This window comes from Bos indicus, chromosome 9, assembly GCF_029378745.1.
Source record: "Bos indicus isolate NIAB-ARS_2022 breed Sahiwal x Tharparkar chromosome 9, NIAB-ARS_B.indTharparkar_mat_pri_1.0, whole genome shotgun sequence".
Taxonomy (NCBI): Eukaryota; Metazoa; Chordata; class Mammalia; order Artiodactyla; family Bovidae; genus Bos; species Bos indicus.
Window position 1 is genome coordinate 27,031,020 of NC_091768.1, and position 21,060 is coordinate 27,052,079.

Sequence of the window (21,060 nt, forward strand, 5' to 3'; positions counted from 1 at the left end):
CTGGACCAGGAAGAAATAGAAAATCTTAACAGACCCATCACAAGCACAGAAATTGAAACTGTAATAAAAAATCTTCCAGCAAACAAAAGCCCAGGTCCAGACGGCTTCACAGCTGAATTCTACCAAAAATTTAGAGAAGAGCTGACACCTATCCTGCTCAAACTCTTCCAGAAAATTGCCGAGGAAGGTAAACTTCCAAACTCATTCTATGAGGCCACCATCACCCTAATACCAAAACCTGACAAAGATCCCACAAAAAAAGAAAACTACAGGCCAATATCACTAATGAACATAGATGCAAAAATCCTTAACAAAATTCTAGCAATCAGAATCCAACAACACATTAAAAAGATCATACACCATGACCAAGTGGGCTTTATCCCAGGGATGCAAGGATTCTTCAATATCTGGAAATCAATCAATGTAATATACCACATTAACAAATTAAAAAATAAAAACCATATGATTATCTCAATAGATGCAGAGAAAGCCTTTGACAAAATTCAACATCCATTTATGATAAAAACCCTCCAGAAAGCAGGAATAGAAGGAACATACCTCAACATAATAAAAGCTATATATGACAAACCCACAGCAAACATTATCCTCAATGGTGAAAACTGAAAGCATTTCCTCTAAAGTCAGGAACAAGACAAGGGTGCCCACTTTCACCATTACTATTCAACATAGTTCTGGAAGTTTTGGCCACAGCAATCAGAGCAGAAAAAGAAATAAAAGGAATCCAAATTGGAAAAGAAGAAGTAAAACTCTATTTGCAGATGACATGATCCTCTACATAGAAAACCCTAAAGACTCCACCAGAAAATTACTAGAAATGATCAATGATTATAGTAAAGTTGCAGGATATAAAATCAACACACAGAAATCCCTTGCATTCCTATACACTAATAATGAGAAAACAGAAAGAGAAATTAAGGAAATAATTCCATTCACCATTGCAATGGAAAGAATAAAATACTTAGGAATATATCCACCTAAAGAAACTAAATACCTATATGTAGAAAACTATAAAACACTGGTGAAAGAAATCAAAGAGGACACTAATAGATGGAGAAATATACCATGTTCATGGATTGGAAGAATCAATATAATGAAAATGAGTATACTACCCAAAGCAATTTATAGATTCAATGCAATCCCTATCAAGCTACCAACGGTATTCTTCACAGAGCTAGAACAAATAATTTCACAATTTGTATGTAAATACAAAAAACCTCGAATAGCCAAAGCTATCTTGAGAAAGAAGAATGGAACTGGAGGAATCAACCTACCTGACTTCAGGCTCTACTACAAAGCCACAGTCATCAAGACAGTATGGTACTGGCACAAAGACAGAAATATAGCCCAATGGAACAAAATAGAAAGCCCAGAGATAAATCCACGCACATATGGACACCTTATCTTTGACAAAGGAGGCAAGAATATACAATGGATTAAAGACAATCTCTTTAACAAGTGGTGCTGGGAAATCTGGTCAACCATTTGTAAAAGAATGAAACTAGAACACCTTCTAACACCATACACAAAAATAAACTCAAAATGGATTAAAGATCTAAACATAAAACCAGAAACTATAAAACTCCTAGAGGAGAACATAGGCAAAACACTCTCCGACATACATCACAGCAGGATCCTCTATGACCCACCTCCCAGAATATTGGAAATAAAAGCAAAAATAAACAAATGGGACCTAATTAAACTTAAAAGCTTCTGCACAACAAAGGAAACTATTAGCAAGGTGAAAAGGCAGCCTTCAGAATGGGAGAAAATAATAGCAAATGAAGCAACTGACAAACAACTAATCTCAAAAATATACAAGCAACTTCTACAGCTCAACTCCAGAAAAATAAACGACCCAATCCAAAAATGGGCCAAAGAACTAAATAGACATTTCTCCAAAGAAGACATACAGATGGCTAACAAACACATGAAAAGATGCTCAACATCACTCATTATCAGAGAAATGCAAAGCAACACCAGTATGAGGTACCATTTCACGCCAGTCAGAATGGCTGCGATCCAAAAGTCTACAAGCAATAAATGCTGGAGAGGGTGTGGAGAAAAGGGAACCCTCTTACACTGTTGGTGGGAATGCAAACTAGTACAGCCACTCTGGAGAACAGTGTGGAGATTCCTTAAAAAACTGGAAATAGAACTGCCTTATGATCCAGCAATCCCACTGCTGGGCATACACACTGAAGAAAACAGAATTGAAAGAGATAAGTGTACCCCAGTGTTCATCACAGCACTGTTTATAATAGCCAGGACCTGGAAGCAATCTAGATGTCCATCAGCAGATGAATGGATAAGAAAGCTGTGGTACATATACACAATGGAGTATTACTCAGCCATTAAAAAGAATACATTTGAATCAGTTCTAATGAGGTGGATGAAAACTGGAGCCTATTATACAGAGTGAAGTAAGCCAGAAAGAAAAACTCCAATACAGTATACTAACGCATATATATGGAATTTAGAAAGATGGTAACAATAACCCTGTGTACGAGACAGCAAAAGAGAAACTGATATATAAAACAGTCTTATGGACTCTGTGGGAGAGGGAGAGGGTGGGGAGATTTGGGAGAATGGCATTGAAGCATGTATAATATCATGTATGAAACGAGTCGCCAGTCCAGGTTTGATGCACGATACTGGATGCTTGGGGCTGGTGCACTGAGACTACCCAGAGGGATGGTATGGGGAGGGAGGAGGGAGGAGGGTTCAGGATGGGGAACACATGTATACCTGTGGCGGATTCATTTCGATATTTGGCAAAACTAACACAATATTGTAAAGTTTAATAATAAAATTAAATTAAAAAAAAAGAAATGACTGTCCTTTGCAGATATTAAAATATTTTATAATGCATAAGTCATAGCAAGAATGACAATGGACATGACTAGAAAAACTGGTCAATGTAATAAGAAATACAAACCCATTTAAGCCCACAGTTAAGATTCAGAGAACATTGCAAATCTGTAGCAAAATAATGAATTTATTGAAGAAATAGAAAAACCTTCTGAAAAGTTAGATTAGACCAACATCTCCTATCTTATATACCAAAGTATCAGACTTTAAATATAAAAATAATCCATATATGTAATAGCCGAAATGCGAATTTTTTTCTGCAGTCTTAGAGTAAGTAAAGTATAATCCTAAATGTAATTCAAAAAACCACTGACAAATTTGATACCATAACAAGCCATACATTTCTGTTTAGTGGGGAATTTCATATACATATAGTTCTCTCAGAAGGCACAAAGTTTTTCTGGAAGAATTGACAATAAACCGATAGTGAGTGGCTGCAGGACACTCAATGGCTTGGCAGGGAGACTTTTTTCCATATATCCATTTATTCTTTTAATGCATATCACTTATTATTTAAAAAGAGTATAGCATAAGGGAAAATGCACATCTAACTCTGTAAGAGCATGGAATGATCACACCTTTAATCTACAGTGTAATGAAGACAACCCAGGTCTCAAAAAAAAAAAAAAAAAGCTTTCTTTTGGCTTGCTGCTCTGCATCACCTTCTTTCAAGTCACTCTTTGGTATCTTTACATACAATTACAAAGGTCTCCACATCTTTAAAGATATATTATAGCCCTATGATAATCTGTACAACCAGACAAAGAAGGGAAGGAGAATATTCCTACATGTGGGCATTCCCCTAAGTATAACATCTGCCATGAGGAGTTCATGGCACTTACAGGCATGTGGATTGTGGGGAAGGGAGTGGTGGGAGACAAAACTAGATAGGTGGGTCAGGACAAACAGGGCCCTGAAATATGTATCAAGGGTGTTGAATTTCATCCTGGGGGCGGTAAAGAGCCACTGAAATGGAGAGTGTAGGCATCCAGTTTGCATTTTAGAAAAGTAAATCAGGCTGCAGTGGAGAAACTGATTGTGTGGAGTGCGAAGAGGAGGTAGCAATATCAGAGGGAGTAAGAGACTGATGGAAGGTATACTGGACTCTCTCCCATTCTACAATAGGTTTATTGTTGTTCAGTTGCTAAGTGGTGTCATACTTTGTGACCCCATGGACTGCAGCATGCTAGGCTCCTCTGTCTTTCACCATCTCCCAAAGTTGGCTCAAATTCATGTCCATTGAGTCGGTGATGCTATCCAACCATCTCATCCTCTGCTGCCCCCTTCTCCCTTTGCCTTGCCTTCAGTGTATCCCAGCATCAGGGTCTTTTTCCAATGAATTGGCTCTTCACGTCAGGTGGCCACAGTATTGGAGCTTAAACGTCAGTACTTCCAATGAATATTCAGGACTGATTTCCTTTAGGATTGACTGGTTTGTTGCTGTCCAAGGTACTCTCAAGGGTTTTCTCTAGCACCACAATTTGAAAGCAGCAATTCTTCAGCACTCAACCTTCGTTATGGTCCAACTCTCACATCTGTATATGACTACTGGAAAAACCATAGCTTTGACTATATGGATCTTTGTCAGCAAAGTGACATGTCTGCTTTTTGATATGCCATCTAGATTTGTCATCGCTTTCCTTCCAAGGAGCAAGTGTCTTTTAATTTTGTGGCTGCAGTTACCATCCCCAGTGATTTTGGGACCCAGAAAAATAAAATCTGTCACCGCTTCCATTTTTTTCCCCTTCTGTTTGCCATGAAGTAATGGGACTGGTTATACACTCTATTTAATTAACATCTTGAAATGTTGTTCCTTTCTTTCCCTGCCATCACAGTTAACCAGAGCTAACTTATTTACTGCACATTAATTATGCAGCAGGCACTCTTCTAACAGTTTCATGCACTTCATTTATACCTTGCAATAACTTTACAGCATAGACAACATTCCTGTTCTCATCCAATGGATGAAAATCTGTCACTGAAGGTTCACAAACATGCCCAGGTTCACACAGGAACTGGTAAGATGAATGTGACTACAACACATGGATCCAGAAACACTGCACTCCACTCAGCTGCTTCAGTTCCCCACGGGCTAGGATTTCTGTGATGACAACTTGAAGACCTTCCCTTTCTCCTGTGTCTTCCAGTTTCAACTCGACCAGCCAGTCTCTTTCCAAAGGTATCTGGATAAAGCATTACTTACATCACCTCACCTTTCTGCTCTGTGTTGTAGAAAGCAATGCTGCTAATCACTGAAGTTTTCCTCAGTTTTTTGGGATCTTTCCTATGTCTGTATCTTTGCATAAGGTGGAATTCTTAGTCTTTGAGGCACACTTAAATTCAACCTCTCCTCTAAGACCCCCATTTTCATGTCATGAAAACCAGACTGTTAGTCTAAAATCCATGCTCACCTCATGCCAGTGACTGCATTCAGTATTAAACACTCCAGCATATGATTATAGGCTAGCTTGATTTTGTGAACATTAGTCCTATCTCTAATTTCTTTGTATTTACTGCAGCCCAGACATGAAGTGGGAAGTCAGTACACACACAGGTAATGGAAATGTTCTCATTCAAGGGCTACTGCTAGATTGATCTTTCCCAACTGATATTTCATTCCATGAAAACAACTCTGTTAAAAAATTAGTTAAATATTTAAACAAATTATTCAGAAACTTTCACATGCTAATAATAAAGTGGGATATGAATTAAATTGTATGTGATTTTGCCACAAAGCTCCCTTGCCTTTTCAAAAGCACAGTGTATCAATGGCAATAAAGATGAATAACATTTATTGCACATGGACTGTATTTCTGATACTGTGTTAAGTTGATGCCTTTCATCATCTCATTTAGTACTCTTTGTATCTCTTGGAATACTCTTAGGAAGATAGCTTGGAAAAAGCTCATCTAGATATATTCGTGAAGACACTCAGGTGATGATTTCTATTTGCATACTCTTTCTGTCCAAGTAAGTAGAACACAGAGAATCATTAACGCCCCACCCAAATTTGAAAGTGGGAAATGGCAACCCACTCCAGTATTCCTACCTGGAGAATTTCATGGACAGAGGAGCCTGGTGGGCTACAGTCTATGGAGTCACAAAGAGTTGGATAGGACTCAAGTGACTTAGCACGCATGCATGCAAACTTGAAAGCAAAGTATATTTTTAAATAAACTGCAGTATTGGGAATTCTTAGCTTAGAAAGTCTTTCTTTCTTCCATATATATAATGCTACATAAATCCTTTACAGAGCTTTGGATATGATCACAAAGACTCTTAAATCTAACCAAGACCAAGGGTTCTTCCATTTTTTTAACCCTCTTGATCCTCTGGGATCTCAAAGCCTTGTAAAGGGGCACAGAGGTTTTCTTCTGGCTTTAGCTAAGTTGTCTACCTTTCACCGACAGAAAAAAACTATTTGGTATAATAGGTTGATCTGTTTGTCTTAGATGAAAGATAATATGGTCTTCATTTCATCCAGAAAAATAAGAGGAATCAGGTAGCTGGGATAATAAAAAGGAAAAGATAATTTTAATGTCTTGCTAATTCAATAATTTGTCATATTCTTTTTTGAATTTTCTTAAGCCCAGAAAGACTAGGATATGGAGCTCTCTAAACTTGTAATTTTTTTTCTCTTTCCATGGGCTACAAGATCCACAATTTCAATAAGACCTGTTTATAAGTATTGCTGCTGCTGCTGCTGCTGCTAAGTCGCTTCAGTCGTGTCCAACTCTGTGCGACCCCAGAGACAGCAGCCCACTAGGCTCCCCCATCCCTGGGATTCTCCAGGCAAGAACACTGGAGTGGCTTGCCATTTCCTTCTCCAATGCATGAAAGTGAAAAGTGAAAGTGAAGTCGCTCAGGTTGTCTATTTGAAAGTTATACAGTCATGTCCGACTCCTAGCGACCCCATGGACTGCAGTCTACCAGGCTCCTCCATCCATGGGATTTTCCAGGCAAGAGTACTGGAGTAGGGTGCCATTGCCTTCTCCGGTTTATAAGTATTAGGGATATATATATATATATATATACATACATACATACATATACACACACACACACACACACCTGTAAAAATAGAAAGCCAAAAGTTCTAAAAGCATTTAGAAATAGAGCATCTATTGATAACTAGGATTATAAAAATATTACATTTAAAAGGACTTGTGATAATCATCTAATTCAATTTCTTTGTGAATAAATTAATGACATGGTGAGCTAGCAGACGCGATAGGTGTGTCTTATTATCCTTGTAGTTTATCCAATGCCCTTTTAATAACAGTCTGCCTTGTCAGTACTTTAATGATAAAGAAATTATTTTAAAATATACATTAATTACCAAAAATGTCATAAGTACAACCTACCACATTTGAAATACCAAGCTCTCTGACAATGACTGTCACTGACATAGAGTGAAAAAGACAGTAAGAATGGATAAGATGATCTCAGACACAGGAGAATAATCTTTCCCCAAGAAGACATTCAGATTTTCTTTGATTTTTATCTTGATGAAAAATTTATGTTTTCACTATCACAGCACTAATATAACTGTGATCTATGGGTTTCACAATGTATAAATCTGGTTTCATGCACTTTTGAGACTTCTATCATAATCCAACCAATATATTTATTCCCTCTTCTGGGTCAGTATGTTGAGATGCTGTAAAAGTTCTATCATTCAAAACAACCCTATTCTTGCCCTCCTGAGAGAGAGATGTTTTTGAGAATTTGTGATGTGCAACTTTGATAAAAAGTAGTATTAGACTTCCTACTTCCTTTCTTCTTTTGCCTGTTTTTTTCTTGTTTGTTTGTTTTAGTTGGTATAATTCAGTAGTAATTTCCTACAACTCATTTAAAATCGGTAATAGCTATCAATTCTATTAAGTGGAGTACAAAATATATTTAACAAGGAATTCAAAATGTTTTTGTAGAAAAATGTTTAAAAGCTTCAGGATGACTATTACCAATTATCAAGTTGAGAGTTGGGGCAGTCAGTACATAAGAAGTGCCAACCAGCCAGATCTTCACATGCTTAACTGGGAATAAGGCAACTGGTACATAAAACAGACAGAGCTGGTTCCTTGTGAAACTCACAATCTCTGTGCAGACCAACAGCATGCTAAGCGCTCCCTGAGCTCTCTACCTTAGTTTTGCCAGGTTTTACAGCATATTTGCGCTTACAACTCCCATCCTTTCCTGCCAGGTCCTTTTCTTCGCGAATAAGGACATGTCTATACTCTGAAGGCTCTAGGCTGAGAATACAACCCAGTCTGTTTGCTTGACTTCCAGACCCGTCATGCATGGGCCCTGTCGATCTTTCTACACCGTGTCTCTGCTTTCCATGACTTGATGCAGAGTATTGTCACCTGACACACTCAACATCGCATGAATGAATAAATGACTTTACTTCAAGCTCTCTTGCCTGTCCTCCTCATTTAGGCTTTCTGAAAATGGGAAGGTACTACCCATCCTATTCAGGAGACTATTTATATATAGCCTGAACAGTTTATATGGCCACTAGGTTGGGTTTCAGGGGGAAAAAATGTGGAAATATACATTTGGAGGATTTCTTATATTTAAAAATTGAGATACTCAGGTTTCCTTTACTGTGGGGAGAAACCTCTTTAGAACAGAACAGTGAGGGTTTTTAAATTGTTGTTTATTTTTCTTTTTCTAGAAACAAATCTAAAACCATAAAGTTTGATTGTTTTCATTAAAATTTCCTAAGACTTTATTCATTCAGATTTGCCTGACTTAATTAGTTTGACCTGCTTATCTTATTTTTAACTTTGAGGCTTGGTAGCAATAAGAAAAAGCAAACACCTTGAGGAAATAGTATATACCATGCAGTAAATACTGAAAATTTTACTTTGCATACACTATCCTATCTCAGGACAATTATTTTCCCAACATCTTTTGCATTTTTTCAAATCAAACTCCTCACTCTTTTGTTACTGAATTCTGGGGAAAAAAGTGCCAGACATTAATATCTTAGCCTGAACTACCAAGACCACGTTTTACTGAGGTTTCTTATTAAAAGTGGCATTTTCATTAAAATCCCCTTCTCTGCTGTGAAAAGGCATGATGATGTATTATCTATTTTGAACAAATGTGCTGCAGAAAGTGCCTAGGAGGCAATAACACAGTTTAAGAAAAAAAAAATTAAATATGATGGCTAGCCAAATGCAATTTACTCATTTGTGTTTTTTGGTGGCAAGTCATATATCTTGTAAAAAGGGATACACCTGAAGCAAGAGTAGAGGAAAAAAGTTTGCAGTTTTACACAAATAGAAATACATCAAAAAGAGTTGCACAAAATTCAGATATTTCAAAATGAAAAACTCCTAAAACAAAATCAAACGAGTATTAGGTGATACCCTATATCTTTCTCTTTTTTTTCAGATAAAAACCTGTTGCCTTTTACCCTTTCGTCCCTGGGGCGTGAAGACTTTCTCGCCTTCTCCCTGAGCCCCAGGAGTGGCTGGGCCTTTGGGCTGCAGGTGAGGGGCAATGCCATGTCACCGTCCTTGAGGGCAGGACTGGGAGCCCGCACGCTGGGTTGGAAGTCTAGTACTGTCAGAGCTAATCTCTCAACTCACCCCCACTCCCCTTCCGTCTCTGGTGCACAGGTCCATTCTCGTCTCTGTTCCTGCCCTGGAACGAGGTTTATCTGTAACACTTTTCTAGATTCCACATACGTATGTTAATATACAGTATTTAGGGGGCTCAGCTTGGTGCTCTCTGATGACGTGGGTGGGGGTGGGAGGGAGGTCCAAGAGGGAGGTCACACGTTATACGCATAGCGCATTCACTTCGTTGTACAGCGGAAACTAACACAAGATTGTAAAGCAATTATACTCCCACTGGAAAAAATACACTACTGCCATCTGCAAGCTTTCTTACCCCATGTCAGTCCTCTCATCTCCTTGTACCTCACTGCATTCAGCTGGAAAAGAAGACTTTGAGGAGTGTGAGTGCAAGTCTAAACCCTCATCTTTCCAGTATAACCCATTCATAGTCTAGTGTCAATCTACTTTCTTCACACTTCAAACACAATAGCCATAACCACCACAAAAAAAAAAAAAGAAAAAAGAAAACACAGTACACGACCTATTCCCCAGCAGCATTCCTTGCTTCCCAGCTCTATGGTGTGTTGCCCTAACTCCTGCCCCTCCCCCACCTCTAAATTCTACTCATTTTCAAAGTCCAGCTATGAAGCGACTGTGTTATAATGCCTTCTGTCCCTGCCATATCCTGTACTGGGCTGGGAATCATCACAGGCTTTGCCAGCTTCTCCCCGTGTGTGATCTGTAACTCACGGAAGCACTTCTCCTTTTCCACCTTTCAGTTCACACAGGTTTTCCCCTCTCTGCTACCTTATAGGATCTCTGAGGGCAGTGCCAAAACAATAGTCGTGATATCTTCCTGGGTACCTATCATACCTGTAGTGGGAACTTAATAATTAATGTTTATTGTGTCCATGAATATAAAAAAGGTTGTCTGTACTATCTTATTCACTAGGAAGATAAGATATAAGATCAGAGTTGTGACAGCCTTGAGAAAGTAAAATTTTATTGACATGAAAGGGGGTGATGGCTGGAATACTATACAGGCACATATGACAAGGGAATAAAAATCCTAAGGGTTATTCACAACTGACACAATTCTGAAGTGTGGCTTGGCTACTAAAGAAATTCCTGGGCTGTAAGTATAGCTTTACAAGAAATTGAGATAACACGCTTGGAGAACATGGGAAGAAGTAAAAATGCCAAGAAGAACAGCTTTTTCAGAGCTGTCAAGGCATCTTAATTTGTTTTCATGCAAAGAAACCTGTCAAGCTGCCACCATCTTGCCTTCTTGTCATGCAAAGTTTCTACACATTATGTGCCAATTCCACTTTCTGGGTAGCCACAAAAGTTCACCAAAATTTGATAAAGCTGCTGCTGCAAGCCAGTGTGTTACCATATCAGTGCTGAAGTGGTCTATGGTTTGCCACCATCCCCGGAGGGAAGTCAACGGAATCAGAGATGAATCCTGAAATGCTGATGCTAAGCCTCTGCTGGAGGTCTAAGTCAGGGAGAGAAGGTCATGGTAGCCTGGTCGAGGCATCATCTCTTGGGGTCATCCATCATTTCATGAAAAGAATTCATGACTTAAGTCTGGGACTCCAAAGGATAAGCACCCCAGACCTTGCTCCTTCAAATGTGGCCTGCAGACCCACAGCCTTGGCATGACTCTAGGGTTACTTAGCAATGCAGACTCTCAGGCCACCACCCACATGTAAGAGGTTGCATTTTAAGAAGATCCTAGGTGATTCATACTCATTAGCCTTTGAGAGGCTCCACTTAAAGGCAGAGGATGGCCAAGAAAAAACAAAACAATTTTAGTACTTCATTGTGGTTAGAAAAAAAACAGTATAAATGCAAAATTGCCTATTCAATTATATAAGATATTTTTAATATAAGAATGCTTTTCAAAACTAAGGACAATAAAGCTGTATTAAGATGGAAACGAAGGAGAAAATATACTCTACCCTGAGATATTGCTTGTGATAATCAATGTACTTCATTTCCTTTCCAAAATGTTGTTGTCATCTGAATACAGCATTACTGAAAATATATAAGCACTTGCTCAGAACACCCCAAATTAGTCATTAGGCATGCTGGTTGCCTAGTCCTTTCTAGTCAATTATAGTTAATAGGCATTTATTATACATCATTATAAACCACAGAATTAACCAGTGAATATAGAATATTAATTCCATTGCAATTATATAGAAATATTTAAACTCCTAAGTACAGTATTTTCCATAATATTAGTAAGAACAAAATGGCTTTAGAAAAGTATCCATAAAATTAGTTCTTTACTTTACTATTTTACTAATGCTAATACCTGTTTTTATTTTTTCCAAATAAAGCTTAAAATAGATTACAGAATCAGGTTTTTCCTCAAACAAAGCAACACTCATAAAAATAAACATATACCAACTTAAAATAAACAAAATGCTTTTTGATGACAATCCAATGACTTATGAACTCACATTATTTATGTTGTTTGGAATTTCAGTTCAAAATTAAATATATTCTGAACTCTTAATTATATTTCAACCTAAGTGAATTTCACCATTCACTAAGATATTGTTATTATTTTAGGTATATATATAAAGATGTAAATATATAATAAAATAATATATAAATTTATACATTATAGTTTCAAATTTATGTGTGGTATTCTCCCATTGAGTATTGTATCTAGTTCATGAGAATCCCTATTAAAAGGTCACAGGTTTAATAAAAGCTAAATATTTTGAATTTTAAAAGCAGTATAAGATTAAAAAAACCAGAATCTTATTGTACTTGAAATATTGCTGATTATATTTAAAGGTGTTTGTGAATATTCTTGTGCATTTGAATGAGTATATTTTAAAAAGATCCAATCTCAGTGCTAACACAGAGGAATCATATTTATTTAGCAACTGACTATGCCGGGCACTACACAAAGCATTAAGAATCCAAACACTGTATGACAGTGTTCATTCTCTTAAGGAATTCAGTTTGGTAGGGAAGAAAGACAGCTAAATTAATGCAATACATGCATTCTGCTTTATGACAGAGGTATTGGACTAGGCATGCCCTTAATGGAGTTTGCTGTCTAAGGACTGGTCTAGAGAAATCAGAAAAGTTGCTTTGGTTAAAATTTCTAGAAGCAAAGCCTGTGCCAGAGATTCTTGAGAAAATGAGCTCTAGAGAAAGTGTTCTCAGGGAAAGGGGAATGGAGAAAGCAGAATAAGAGGGGGATAGCTAGATATGGATGTGGTCTCATCTGAAGAAAAGTTTCAGCCTGGTCTCAGAGGAGGCTCTCACATTGGTTCCCACAGAAGCAAGGGGCTCTGTCAACCAGACGTTGGTAATGAGCTACTAGGGAAGGAAAGAGACGGTGAAAGGTTCTCTCCAGGAGAATTTACAGGACTGGTGATGTTAAGAGTTTATCAGGGGGAAGAAAGAAGACATATTTAGCATAGGAGATAATATAAGGTAGAGATTCAGAAGTATGAAATAATAGTCCCTATATGTAATGATCAAGGGATTTTCAAAAAGTACAGGGAAGAGATATTTTCAACTGACAATTAGCTATTAACTATAGAAATTAGTTCATGTAACGTGTGTAGGTTAAGCCCAGAGGACATACTTTCTGATCATTATCAGTCAATTACATGATAGCACGTCTATACAGTTTGGATGTTCAAGGCAAAATCTATTTCGATTGATACTACTCAGAATCCACAGGAGTATTTCTCAAATGAGATAATGCTTAAAGTGTATTTCTTCTTCTTATCAATTCTATAATGCAGCAATAACTCTGACATCTCTGTAGGTTAAAGTTGTCATCTTCACGGACTTATTTAATTCATCTGAAGCCTTCATATGTGCCAAGCATTACTGCTAAATATGCTTGTATGTGTTTCTGATTTAGCTCATTATGTTTAAACAAAGCCAGATTGTAAAAATAGAAGGTGTGATTCAATTCTCCCTCAGTCTCAATAATAATGGCTGTTATTTTAGGCATGTGCTTACTGTATGTGAGGCATAATACTAAATTCTTTACATTTATTTTCTAATTTAATCACTATAATAACCTTATGAATAGGTACCATAATAAACTCCATTTTATTGAACAAGAAATGGGCTTACAGAAGCCAGTGACTTATCTGATTCCCTCTACCTGGTGTGCAGGTGTGTCTGTTGACCACAATGATACACTATTACCAAGAAACCAGAGGGACCAAAGTTCATGAATTGACCAAAGGCAAACATCTTCAGTATGTTCATTTTTATTCCAGTTGGAAGTTTCATGTTATATTTGACATACCTGTGTATGTTTAAAAATATTTCTTAAATTATTAGACTCTGGCATCTATGAAATAAGGCTATTTTACATTAAAATACCACACAGGTTGTAAAGACAACCTGTTGTAAGGATCAAAAGACATATATACAGAAAACTAGTTAAAAAATCTAGGATCTAGACAAAAATATAATACCAAGACATATGAATATACATATTATTTATCAATTAAAATTACCTACCAGGTCCTCAGAAATTTTCTAATGCCTCTAATTCTTTTGGATCTCTATTCTTTTAGAGATAATAGCCACTGCACTTTAATATTAGAGATAATACCTACTGTACTTTAGTATTAAAATATTAAAGTATGTAAGCTATAAATGTAACAGTTAGCTATTACAATCAAATCCAAAGGGTTTCCCTTTATTGAATAGTTTATTGTCTTATACTGCTACTGATGTGAATCTTTTTTTAAAATCACTTACTGTTATTGACTTCCATAATCCCCAGGCACCATGACTTTTGCCCCTACTTCTCTATTGTAAATTTCATCTAAGTTCTAGAGGCCTTTCTCAGACAAATGTTATAAAGTAGCAGCTTTATGCAGATGCTACTCTTTTGTTTCTGTTCTTTAAAGTAATATTTTAAATTTACTGGTTACAACCAATCAAAATATTCAACTCGTTTTGATTTTCATATGCTGTCAATCATCTCAGTTACAAACTTTACAACTTGCATGTTTTGGAATTGAGAATATTCTCTGTTATATCAACTTACCTAGTAATTTACAAATTCTAAATTTATTGGTATTGTTGAATATTCTCGTCAAAGATGGTTACAAACTAGACGTAAATCATTAACCACATATGTAATTATTCCTTCAGGATACATTACTAGCTATGGAAGTACAGGGTAAAATAAGTGTACAGAAACCTTTAAGGCCCTTGAGTCACATTTCCAAATTGCTCTTTAAAAGATTGTGCTCTGTGCTATACAGTAGGTCCTTATTAGTGATCTATTTTATGTATAGCAGTGTGTATATGTTAATCCCAGTCTAATTTATCCTGAGACTAACACAACATTATAAATCAGCTTACTCCAATAAAAAAAAATGAGTAAAAGATTGTGCCAATCTGCACTCCAAATATAGTATATAGCATTGCCCTTCTCACTGCATTCTCAACAACGTTCCATAGCATTTATTTTCTGAAGTGCTAAGATAGTTATCTTATCAATCAGACAATTGAAATTCATAAAGATTAAGCTATTGCTCAATGAATAAGTTAGTAGTAGATTTGAAAACAAAACATAGAATTCAGGGTTTAGGTACAGCATAGTACAGCATGACTCAAGTTCTTATATTATACTAATGAGTTCTAATCCCTTCCCTGTGGTTCACTGGAATGTGACTCTGATCTCCTCCTCTATAAAATGGTCATAAAACTATAAATTGTTTTTGAAAATGAATGGATAACACATGTGCAGCATTTAACAAGTGCTTGGCTCACTAATGAAGGCTCATCATTTTATGAAAATTGATATTTATTTTCTCTGAAGATATTAATTTGAAAAGAATTTAACACAAATATTACAGTCAAAATTTCTAAATATGGAAAATTATGTATTGCAACTTGGCATGTACTTCATGATAATAACAGAAAATAAGTAAGTTGCTTCTAAAATAAATGAGCTCTTTCTAGAAAGGATCTTCCCTCCTAGAGCTTCAGTTAAAAATTAGATATTATCTTCAGGACTTAAAAAACATCATCAATTTAGAATAATATAGCAATTAGACAAAATGGTCTCTAGCTCTTTGCTCTCATTTACAGGAAGATAAATATAAGAACAATTTTTTTCTTAATGGTATTGCACTTCATTCTCTTTTACTAAATACTGTCAATTTCCATGCTGAGGGATTATAAAGTAGAGATATTCTAAATGAGATTTTCAAACTAATTAGCCTCCTGTCTGACATACTCAATGACAAGAAAAATAAATAGTACATCATGATTTATTTAAACTCACATAACTGAAATTAATGGTATTACTTCTTGCTGTTTTACCACTGTACAAAGCAACATAATTATATTTGTATTTAAATGCAATTTTTCACATTTTGAACTATTAGCTAATAATGTGATAATAAGGAAATGGTGACCCATGAGAAAGGATATTTTAAAAAACAATCTATGATTTTACATGATTATTTTCCTCTGAGAGAAATTCCACAATTCCTTGCCACATGCCTGTAACTTCATTTAGAAATTACTCATTTGTCCTCACTCTCTTCATTGGTGATGATGATGTATCAATTCATATTCTACTGGGAACTGACTTGTTTTCTTTCTTGTTTTGTTTTGCTTTTTTTCCAGGAAACTCCAAGAACTCTAAGAAACTGACACGTAAATACTCTGGCTGAATTTTTTTTTTTTTTTTTTAACAACTAATACTATGCATTTGAAATTCTACTGAACAAGGTCAAAGTGCAACCAGGGCCAAGTAACAATCTAACCCTGGCCTCAGGAGTGGTATATATATAAAGTAATCAAAAACAATCCCCCCCCACCCCCCAGCATGCACATGCACACACATTCAATCTTTTGAGAAACACCTGTTCACCTAATTTATGTTGTCAAATCTAGCTATTTTATGATTATAACACCACATGTAGATTTAAAAGGTAAAGTAAAAAGACAATGAGGTTAAGAAAGATCTGACCTGTGCTCCACTCAGTATTTCTCATAGATAAAGAGTGTGGGGAACACAGTATGGTCATAATCACAGTGATTATTATTCTTCACCATGCTTAAAAATGTGAGTATGTTGTGAATATATTTAGTGACTTCTCCATCCACATTTTTTTCAATACCTTGAGTGAATTAGACAAAGCGACAGTGGTGAAGTCAGAAATCAACATGTGAAAGTGGTAATTTGAAGTCCTAATTTTCTTAAAGATAAAAGTGGTTGTGGAAGGTACAAATGATATGACTATTCAATCCCCACTACTGAGATGTTTAACTCATACAAAGAAGTTTTCTAGGAACTTAGAAGTGAAAAATAAGTTTATAGTTTATAAACCATAATATGTGGAAACAATTCTATTTCTTTCCTTAATTTTATATTCTTTCAATAATCATTTATTGAGACCCTCCCCATTTTGTACTGTGTACTATGCTAGGCACTTACATTCTTGGAATAAATTACAGTACCAACTTCAAAGAACTTATTGTATAGTGGGAAATTGGGCCTGAAAACAATATTGATTATAATGCATGATGAATACTATCAGATGTTACCAACAATTGAAATAATAGAGAAGAGAAAATAATTCCTTTCTGTATTTTATTAACAAGCACCTCCTTCTAACTCCAATTACTGTGCCCAAGGGAAAACAGTACATAACCCCAAAATAATCCATGAAAAATAATCCTGGCACAACACAAATTTTATGCAAACCATAATGCAGTAATCATCAGAAAAAGCTAATTTTATTATATTGCTTCCATGGTTCAGAGTTGTCTCTCAGAATCTATACCATCCCATGAAATCAAACTAGTAATCTCTCTCCATCTGCCTATAATCTTAAAATGAGATTGGAAGGCATTCAGAAATGCTAATTTGAGGCAAACTTTTTGATTCCACATTGTGCTTTGCTTTCAAATTTAACAACCAGTTAACAAAGATGCATTAAATGCTAACTGCTTACATCAGAGACCTGTCATGGTCATAGCTAGAAAAATGGATAGATAATCCCAAGTAGTTTTACTTCCCCTTTGAAAACTTATAAGTGACATGCTTGATTGTGCTGTTTAATTTTTTTATTCCACTGTGGTTTCTGTTCTGAGCAGATAATATGATTACAGAGACAAAGTACAAATACCTCATATTGCCTGGATAAGGTTATGGCTTAATTTAATTATAGTAATTTACAGCCCCATTGCACAAGGTTGTTAAAAAAAAATGTGCTGCTTGCAATGGGCAGTAGGTTGACACAAACTAACAATGTACATTTAAACTAAACTACCTCATTAAATTTTAGGATGCCATTATTCCTTGTCTTATTATTATTCTAAATACAGTATTGTGGCTTCTATGACTCATACAGAGCAGTTCATGACAGAATTAATTTTGATGCACATGGCATTAGTCATACTTTTCTTTCAATTTAAGTGATGTACAGTGCCACATATATGGTTGTCAGGTTACTTAAGGAAATTTCCAGGGTATTAGCTGACACTGTCATTAACACCAAGAATATAAACAAACATCACTGTGACTAACTCTTGGAAGATGGGAAAACAGAATTCCATGAAAGGTGTCACAATGAAAGGAGAGAGATCTAGACTTAGTAAGAGGTCTTATGTTGGCACATTCTGAATTTCCTCTGTGGCCTTGGTCAAGTACACTTTCTGGGACAGATATTCTCTTGAGCTCTCTCTTTGTCTTAATACTCCAAGACACCATAAAGGCATAAATGTCTTATAAAAAAACATTCCTCTGTTTGCTTCTAAATATGAAGTGGAAACATAAAGGAAAGAAGAGCCTTATCTCCAATATACAAGAATACTGCAATTTCCCTTTTATCAGAAGGTATATTAAATCTAACAACTACAACAAGTGTTGGCAAATAAGCAAATCCAACTGTTCAAATAGATATTCCTCATGGACTTGCCACATGGTCTGCAATTCTCATATTAGTCACTCCTTTGAAATCCCTTGTTAAAAGGTCATGCCATTTGGGAAGATTAATATATTAAAATTCTTAGTAAATTAAACAGTGGAATTTTAAGAGTGGACATATTTTCATACTTGAGAAATTTTCTCAAAGGAGGATTTTCTTGAGCCAAATATCTGAATCAATAATCAGATAAAGGTTACTCTAATAAGGCAGGAATACCATCTTTCTTCCATTTTATTTTGTTTTTCCTGCAGTGAGTGGACCTTAGTAAACAAGAAGACTATCATCTGCTAGAGTAGAGACCTTGAGTGAACAGAATCTTTGGAAGCAGATCATCTAAATATATCAAGAATGTAAGTGAGAAGTTTAGATACTTCTGGACGCATGGGCAAATAAAATTGTTTGTGAGTGGGAAGGGATATTAATTTTCTATGATGATGTATCAAATACTTTAACATTGAAATTTTAAATTCCAAAGTTATGATAAGAAACACTGCTTGAAAGGTACTTGGGGGGACCCCATAAACCCGCTCATGGTTCCTTTGATTCCAGTCTTGAGCAGACTTCATGCATAACCTAGCAAAGACATCTATCATATTGGGAAATCATACACTTAAAACCACTATCTTACTTAAATTAAATTATCATAGAGGTCAGAAAAAAGATTTGTGAAGAAATACACATAGGATTAATAAAATGTAGTTTTGGATGGTGGACAAAGCAAGAGTTGGGCTTGAAGGTCACATCCAATGAGGTATCCCAGTTGGTTCTCTGAGGAACTAAGAAACAGCATAAAGAGGATGGGGATATGAGGAAATAGGAAAGGTGATCAAACTAAGAATAAATTGTTGTTTTACACATTCTATAAAGGATAGGTTCTCAAATCCCTTCAAAAGTGTTTACTGATTATAGTAATAAAAAGCAGCAAAAATTCCTAGAATGTTAGACAAAATTAACAATGGACCACACTTAACCTATAGATTTGTTGCTCATGACATTGTATTGCCTGGCTTTAAAAAATGTTATTTTAGTATAAAGCAGTAGAGAGAATTGGTAAAGCTAAGATCAATATATGACTATACAGTATTCCGGCCTGGAGAATTCCATGGACTGTATAGTCCATGGGGGTGAAAAGAGTCGGACATGACTGAGTGACTTTCACTTACACAGGAGAAGAGCAAATAAATGTGAAAAAGGTTGTTACTAAAAACAAACAAAACAAGATACATTGCACATATTCAAAATAAAAGAGTAATAAGAGGTTTTTTTTTTTTTTTTTCAGTATTTCTGTCTTCGAGACATTTATCCACTTCCCATTTCTACTTCTACTTCATAAACTATCTTTTTTATTATACCAAATATTTCACAAATGAGTTCCTATGAAATCCTGCTGTTGTGACATTCCAATGTTGAGGAGACAAACTTCATATTTCTTTCCGCTGACTAGCAAAATCATTTTGGGAAATATTCAGCACGCTTCCTATGTTTCAATCTATTTCATTTTATTTTATTGAAGTCCTTACTCTCTTATTACTTTCTATTCCTTCTAACACGTAAGGGATGAGTGCAAAAAGCCCTGGGTTAAGAGCTAACATAAAGAATGAAAATAGAAACTCAGCAATCTGTAGTGGCAGCATGTTTAAGAAGAAGGTGGGTCAGGCACAATAACTAAGACAAAACTCTTCCACTCAGCTTTATGAAAGAAATCCATATGCCTAAAACTTAAGAGACAGAGTTATCATCCAAGTAATTATACCTCTTATGAGTCTTCATAGCATCAACCTGCTGCTGCTAAGTCACTTCAGTCATGTCCGACTCTGTGAGACCCCATAGACGGCAGCCCATCAGGCTCCCCCGTCCCTGGGATTCTCCAGGCAAGAACACTGGAGTGGGTTGCCATTTCCTTCTCCAATGCATGAAAGTGAAAAGTGAAAGTGAAGTTGCTCAGTCGTGTCTGACTCTTAGCGACCCCATGGACTGCAGCCCACCAGGCTCCTCCGTCCATGGGATTTTCCAGGCAAGAGTATTGGAGTGGGGTGCCATTGTTGCCTGCAAAACTTGTAGCACACCAGATCATAAAGAAGGAGACTTGACCTTGACTTGAAGATACGGTTTGCCCAAATACCTCACTCTATAGATGGGGATTTGAGTTGCCAACCTGCACACAGGCAGGGCTTTACTAGAGGAGGGCTCAGGCAAAAGCAAACTTAGATCACAGGCTGGAAGGTCACTGGAGGGAACCCCAAAAAGCATACTCAACCGTCACTACTTTGATGAGGCTAGTAGGAGATGTAACACTTACGAGAAATAAAATGTATAATACCAGGACAAAGGAACCTTCATTCCTTATAATACATGAAGGTCCTCACTTCTCTTTGGTTGAGAAGCATAGGGAAGAGGGGGAGGATGGAGTCTGTTCATGCTAACTACTTATCACTTGTTGGTAAAATGGGTAATGGAATCTGGTGCAGGGCAGTGGTCCTCAAACTTTAAGGAAGCGTCTGAATCACTTGCATTAAACATAGATTTCTGATTCAGTAGATCCAAAGTGCAACCTGAGAATATGTATTTCTAACAAGTTTCTAAGAGATGCTGCTGCTGGTCTCCCGATCATACTTTGAGAGTTACTGTTTTAGGGAATGGCAAGA

General features: G+C 36.3%; 1 protein-coding gene and 1 long non-coding RNA gene across 2 annotated transcripts in view; one reads left to right on the top strand and one right to left on the bottom strand.

The window, feature by feature from the left end:
• The window catches only part of NKAIN2 (sodium/potassium transporting ATPase interacting 2), a 1,176,020-nt gene that overhangs the window by 373,809 nt on the left and 781,151 nt on the right, over positions 1-21,060 (bottom strand). The gene's annotated exons all lie outside the window — the stretch shown is intronic.
• LOC109563760 (uncharacterized) overlaps positions 1-21,060 on the top strand; it is a 109,560-nt gene that overhangs the window by 78,915 nt on the left and 9,585 nt on the right. The window contains exons 2-4 of the long non-coding RNA XR_002181390.2: positions 9,292-9,389; positions 16,107-16,136; positions 18,667-18,765. This is a non-coding gene — a long non-coding RNA (uncharacterized lncRNA). The remainder of the gene's footprint in view (positions 1-9,291; positions 9,390-16,106; positions 16,137-18,666; positions 18,766-21,060) is intronic.